At 47.7% G+C, this 7,188-nt stretch overlaps 1 protein-coding gene across 1 annotated transcript in view; it reads left to right on the top strand.

Moving 5' to 3' along the window:
- Positions 1 to 7,188, top strand: part of ENOX1 (ecto-NOX disulfide-thiol exchanger 1) — a 286,775-nt gene that overhangs the window by 165,430 nt on the left and 114,157 nt on the right. The window lies entirely within an intron of this gene.

The raw sequence follows: 7,188 nt of genomic DNA, 5'->3' as shown, positions 1-7,188 counted from the left end.
GCCGCCGGCCCCCGGCGCGCGCGCCCCGCGCGTTTCTCTCTTGCGCCTTCTTCGCGTGCCGGCCCCCGGGGGAGCAGGTGGCCTGGAGGCGGGACACCCCTGGCTTCGTCCGTCTGGCGGCTTGGCTTGGGACAGAGCCCCGGCCTTTCCCTGCGCCCTCGCCACCGCTCTCTGGGCATGGGCGCGTACTGGGAGGGCCACCCGCAGCGGCCTCCAAGCCGGCGGCTGCTGTCTGTGACGCGGCTGCTGTCTGTGACGCGCGCGCCGCGAAGGCCACACCTAGGCCAGGTGCTTACGCGCCGGGAGGCTTTGGGGGGACAGAAGAAACGTGTGGAAGAGGGTCCCTGTCTTCGGAGATGGAGTTGAAGGGACGCTCCTAACGCCTAGCTGAAAATTAGGGCTAGACGTGGGTCTGTTTCATTCCTGCGACAGTTGGCGGCGCTCTTCTCCAGCGTGTGAAGACAACGAGGAGGCTTTAGTACCTGACCAGGTGAACGGCAGGTGATTGGGCGGGGCCAGATCTTGAAAGTAGAATGATGTGTGTGTGTGTGTGATTTTTTTTTTTTGCCATTACTAACCAAAGTTGTGTGACCTGAGCGACATGTGAGCATTTAATAGGCAAATGGTGGTCAGACCCTCCTCGGGTGGCTGGGCGGGCCAGGTTTTAATGACAGCGCCTGCGTCCCAGTCACCGGCCACTCCGAGGTGTCTCCACATAAACCATAAACGACGGGACAAAGCCCACGAGGTGATTGTCAACAGAGTAGGAGCGGCAAGCTTCGAGAACTCAGGGACAGTGACGACCTGCTGATGGAAGTGGCAGGAAGTCTTTGCAGACAAGGCAGGATCTGAACTTTGCAGGATAGACAATAATTTTTTCCCCAGGAAAAAAAAGAGCATAAAGACATTCTCATCAGAGGCTAGAACTCTGAGAATAAGGCAGAGAGGAGCAGGAGGAACGAGGCACACATTCTGCGTTTTAAAAAATTGTTTTAAACCAAAAGACTTCTGCTTTGATCCCTCATCCCCTGTTCAGGGCCTGGGAACCCCTAATAAACTATAATAACCGCTGAAATGTCCCTATTTTAATACAGAGGCCATGGCTGTCCCTCTAATAAGAAGCCTATAAGATGGAAATACAGACATTGTCTCACTTTTCCAGTCAGACACAAAACCATGAGAAGTGGCCCCAAAGAAACAGCAACATTCTCAAAAAGCAATGTCGATTTGGGGACAAATAATTTTTTTCTTTAATATCCAGTTCATATGGTTTAATACTCCTTGCGAACAACTTAGCCTTGTCCATTCCTAGAAGTGACACAAACCAACATCTTGCTTCAGCGGCCTCAGGGAGGAATCTCACGAAAGTTTGACGTCTACGTCGTGCCATTTTGAAGGAACCAATACGGAAGCGTCTATGCACGCAGGAGGAACACGGCACAGCCTCTCCAGTTAAGGGAGAGCAGATTGGGGTGTCAGTTTGGTACAGTAATTTGCAAGCCTTGCCATTTCAAAAATATATATTTATATATATGTATATATATATATGTATATTATACTCACATACATATATATATATGTATGTGAGTATAATTTGCAGAATTTAGAAGCTGCACCTTTGCCAAGTACTGTGTGATCCCTCGAGGAGAGAACAGATTGGAAATTTTAATAGATGGCAGTTACAGTAGCGTGAACTAGCTGGGGATACATCCTAAGCAACACTCAGGTAATACTAAGCTTGACAATTTCAGCCCAAGTACGGAGTTTGGAATATAAACAGCATTTAATTGCCTAGGAAACTGGTTGCCTCAGAGAAGGAATCCACTCCATGCTCCTTATAATGCTGCAAAACCAGGCGGGAGGAGCCGTGGAAACTGTTTTTCGGAAGATGATGGCATTGCCGTGGGCATATGAAATGCAGTCAGGACCCGAGGTGAAGCAGCCTGGCTCAGAAAGGACATGGAAAGGCCATCGGAAAATACCTAATTGGATTTGATTTTTTTTTTTTCCTCCCCTGAGGAATCTTGCGTCTTATGTTTATGACAGACATTTCCCCCATTTTACATCATACTTGTTTATTTTTGCAATTTTTTTTTTAAAAATCAGCTCTCTCCAGCAAAATCTGTGCAAGCCGCGTCTTGATTGTAACCCCCAAGTGCCTTTATTTCCTGCCGAGTGCCAAAACCACGCACATAGTAGATGCTCAGTAAATGCACGCCTGCCTCTGCTCCTTAGCTGTTTGGATCCGTGAGCATGTCTTGTTTCTGGCGGGTCTTGCTGCCCGGCGTGACCGCTAGTGTGAGGATGTGACGTGCTCCCAGCTGTCATTCCGGGCACTCCACAAGTGTTTGTTGAGCCCTGTACCACGTGCCTGGCACCATGCTGAATATGGGGGTGGGGGAAGTAGGGGATTCTAGGGGGACACGGAACACAAACCCCTGCCACACGCAGTGAGCGTTTCTTGGGTGATGGCAGTGATTACAAAGCACCCGTACCGCGGCTGGAAGTTCAAGAGGCCGTCTCAGGAGAGACAGACACCCCTGGCCATGCAGAAGGGTGAAAGCGGGGGAGACCTTCTGCATTCTGGTCACCCCGCATTCGGTGGCCACCGGGCCTTCTGAAGTCAGAAGGATCATGGTGTTGTAAATGCGTGGTGTCTAAGACCCAGAGCACCCAGATCTATTACGTTAATATAAATCTGGAAAAGAAAAGAAAATTAGCGGGCGCCCTGCTGGTTAAATAGACATTATTCTGAGACAATTTACCTTAATGAGGACTGACTGGGAAGTAACAGGTCACAGCCCCATCGGTGACCACGTGGCTTTGAGAGAGTGCGGAGGAGCTCGATGGCAGCATAATTGCGCTTCATCAGACACTGTGGCACCAGGCAGATGAGGTCATGAACGTTGGCGTGTCCGACACAGACCGACCGCCCCCGGAGGAGCCCTGTGTTGGGATGGCAGAAGGAACACATTGATCAGACACCAAGGAGAGATGTTACCCGATTCCCGGGGGTCTCCTGGCAAGAACACCTGAAAGCTTTCGTGTACTTTTAACTCCCTTCAGAAAGCGTCACGCAATCCTTCTTCATGTGGTGACGTAAAGAGTTTTTCTCTGCACCCAGTGAAGTTCTGACCGAGCTTTGCAAGCAGTAGTACCCTTGGGGTTTGCTGATGTCCCGGCCACAATGCCAGCCCCCTGGGATGAACACTGACACTTTTCAGAGCACGAGATTCGGGTTTGAGATTCGGGTTTGCGTGGGGAGCGGCCCGGGGTCAGCCTGCAGGAAGGGGAAGAGGTGGAGACAGTGTCCATATTCATGGTGCTAAGAATGTAAAACTCGATAATACTGTGAGCTAGGTGGCAGTCCCATCAGCTAAAAGCCAGGCTCCCTTCTTAGGGCCCGGGGACACTGTAAGCGAATCACATCCATGGGCATTTTTAACCGTCATGGAGGGAAGGCCGGCCGCTTCGCTAGGAAGCATTTTGCTTGACCCCAAAGCAGGAATAATCAGTGCATTGTCCTATTGCCACCCCCCCCTTTAGTTTTGATATTTTTACAGGTACTAAGTAGGTAGGGAGGGTGTGTGTGTGTGTGTGTGTGTGTGTGTGGTGGGGAAGGTTAACCACGTATATAGCCTCTTACACTATCCAGGATTCAGAGGACAGGTAAGGTGCCACTCCTTTTTGACAGTCAATCGAGCACCCAGAAAATGGAGACCTGTTTCGGGATGTCCATGGTGTGGGGACACTGAGGTTTTAGGAACATGGTGGTCACGATGCTTTGGCCATCCTGGGACTCCCACTCTGCTGGCATCAGTGTGTGTCTGTGCGCCGTGAGCTATTTCCGGCTGTCGTAGAAGCCAGAAAGCGGTGACAACCATATAGACACATCACTCTGTGTGTGTGTGTGTGTGTGTGTGTGTACACGCGTATGTGTGTCCCCATTTCTTTGGAAAGAAAAGCGTTGTAGAATGTGTTCTTTTTCCTCTCGTTCTCGATGCGTTTTCTTCAACCACGGAACTACCCGCCTTGTCATTTCTTTAATGACCTGCCCCAGATCCGGGTGCTGGAGCCCACCTAGGTTTTCCTATTCATCGTTCATGGCCTGTTATCCCATCTGCCGTTCTGAAATTCAGGGCCAGAGCTCCCTCTGCACACACAGGAGGAGGAAAAACTGCTTACCAATTGGATTCCTTTTCCCCTTTATTACCTGGATGTCGATTTGATTAAAGTTCACCAAGTGCCCACCTGCTGAGACCGGGGCCCTGCTTTGCGGAGCTGACAGTTCAGTGGGTGCCAACATCCGCCGTGGCAGCGAAGTCACGGCTGCCTTGCAAATATCAAGAGAACACGTCCCAGTGATTCCTTTTTAACTCTTTCATTAATGAGGGAATCGCTAAGAAATTAAACCTGGTTCAAAAGAGAGTTTGCTTTATAAATATTTCTCTTTTCTCCTGGACAAAAATTGATTTGCATTGTTATAGAGAAGAATGACTTGTGTTGTTATCAGTTTTCCCCAATTAATGTTCTGTCTCTACAACGCCGTAAAACAGCCTAGTCAAAGACAGTTGGAGGTTCACGCCCCCGGGGAGTCAGGTGACCAAGGGCACTGGACAGCATTCAACAGAATGCCTGGCATTCCGGTGACCTCTGCGCCCAGTCCCAAGTCTTTCTTTCTTTTTTTTTTTTCCCCCACATTGTTTTTCCCGGATGGGGGTGACAGATGTTCAGCAGCTATTCTTGAAATGGGGTGTGGGGTTTGGGGACAGGGATTCCCAAAGCTCCTACAAATCACATCAGATCTTTTCACTATTTTCCACTGTCTCAGCTGCACATTTCCATTTCAGGTTTTCATGATCTCTTCACTTAGACGGGCTCCTAACCAGTTTCCCTGGCTTTCTTTCATTGAGGATTTCTCCCAGTGCTTCTCAAATTTTAATGTGCATATGAATCACTTGGAGTAGAATGCAGATTCTGAGTCAGAAGCCCTGAGTAAGAGTGAGTCTGCATTTTCAACAAGCTCCCAATGGAGGCTCATGCTTGTGGTCTTTGAATAGCAAAGACTTATCCAGATTCGATTTTTTCTAATGCCTACTAGGGGCCAGGTGCCCAATAAACATGGAAGAGAGGGAAAGGGAGGAGGCTCACAGAGTCCGAAGGAACCAGAAATGCATGGAGATGGGTATGGATTCAGGTAGTGACACTGACGTGTGATAGATAATCATTATATTACTTACTCCTCACAGAGCCAAAAGATGGTTATTGCCTTCTCAGAATTAAAAATGCTTTCAAGAAGATGTGCAGGTCGTTTGATAAGCAGATCAGCACCTTTACTATAGAAGCAGAGCCATGGCAATGACCTCAGAGGCCCGAAGGAGGAAAGGACCCACCGGCTTATGTGCCATGAGAACATTCATCTCTGGCAGACAATGTGAAAATACTCTTGAAATCAAAATGTTTATTATGAACCGATGTTTCCCAACCTAAGGCCATTGAATTCGGGGCTTTCGAGTGTTAAATCTCTGTAAATCTATTAGAAATAGAGTGCAACGAGCTATAGACAGACTGCAAAGGGAAACACTCAGAGGGACCCGAGATCGAAATGTTTTTTGGAAGTTTTATTCTCATGTTAGCCTCTCAAAACTGGAGACAGATCCATAAACCAGCAATGAATGGTACAGAGTGGCTAGTGCTTTAAGAGCAGGATACGTAGGGAATTGTGGAAACACAGCAAAGGGACACCAAATTTTTCTTAGGGTGACACTGTGGGAGAGGGATGTCTGCACATTGAGTTTCAGACCGCACCCGTGTTCAGAGCTATGCCCCAGCTTGTTCGCAGGAAGCGTTTGGATTTCTCCCAAGTGCGTCGGAAGTGATTTTTGCAAGCAGTGTTCATTTCTTTACACACGAATCGCTTTAGTAACGCTGCAGTCTAAATCCTGTTTCAATGAGTATATATTGTTTTCTGTTCTTCAGTGATCTTTTCACTGAATACTAAATTGACTTTACAGGTAGATATTGACAGTGACCACTGCCAGTCAGTATACCTCCACGGCCACGTGGGGAGAGACACTGGCTGGGTCTTAATGGAAAGGCACTTCCTACCAGGCAGCGGATATTGACGAGGCTTAGCGATCATGCTTGAACACATTTTTTTTTTTTACGTTTAATTTGAAATTCAGTATTTCAGTCATTCATCGACCTGCCAGTTTCAGAAAGTTCAGGAAGGAGGATGAAATTGGGAGTTTTCAAAACTATGTACTTTTCTTTTTAAGCTGCTGGAATTCTGTCCATTACTTGTTAAAATGATAGAAAGTCTCTTGCCGACTTAGTTTTTAAATTGTACATTTTCACTTTTTAATTCTAAGAATGCCGTTTCTTGCTCTGAAAGCCTTTGGCTAACTATCATCTGCTCGTGATCTTATGCTCTGGGTCTAGGAGTGAAGTACGATAAAATTTGCTTTTTAGATCATTTGAGCAAACATACATTTTATTCCTGACAGTAAATTAGGATATTTATGAACTGAGTGACCACAAGCAAGGTCAGAAAAACTTCCAGCTTGCCAGGGAAAGAAAGATGAAACAGTCTGTCTGTCTGTCTGTCTGTCTGTCTCTCCCTCCCTCCCTCCCTCCATCCCTCCCTCCCTCTCTCCCTCTCCTCGTAAGCTCGATAACAAAAATGTTCCAGATTTTTCTTTCTCTATATCCTGTAGAGATGAAAGTCACAGCAGCAAAGGGGGAAAAATGGCTCATGAAGTCAGTGTTCTCTTTTTTGTTGTTATTTTTTAAGACGAAGAGAAGATTTCGTATAAGCGTTAGGTTTATTTCTGCTGTCCTTTCGGAGACCCATTCTTCTGACGGATATTGGCAGGGCGAGAGGTAGAGAGTGTGAGGGAGGCGGAATTTATTCTGACTGTAACGGCTGCAGTGGGTCTCTCACGAGCATAATGCTAAATTATGGGCCTCTCCATGGGCTGAACGGAGTGTTAAGTTGTGTGATGGATTTTATCTTATACGAGCCGCCCTGGTCCATGAAATGAGATACGAAACACTATAGCCGGAGTTCGCTGACAGTTAAACTTAGACCGAAATTCCGGAGTTGACAAAATGGTGCAAGCCAGCTATGATGCCGAAAGGGCGCGTTGTAGCCTGGTCTGGGGGAGTGGGGGGTGGGGAGGGGCGGTG

The sequence above is a fragment of the Pteropus alecto genome, unplaced genomic scaffold, assembly GCF_000325575.1.
Source record: "Pteropus alecto unplaced genomic scaffold, ASM32557v1 scaffold35, whole genome shotgun sequence".
In the NCBI taxonomy this organism is placed as follows: domain Eukaryota; kingdom Metazoa; phylum Chordata; class Mammalia; order Chiroptera; family Pteropodidae; genus Pteropus; species Pteropus alecto.
The sequence above is the reverse complement of the archived record's forward strand: the minus strand, read 5'-3'. Positions and strand labels throughout refer to the sequence as shown.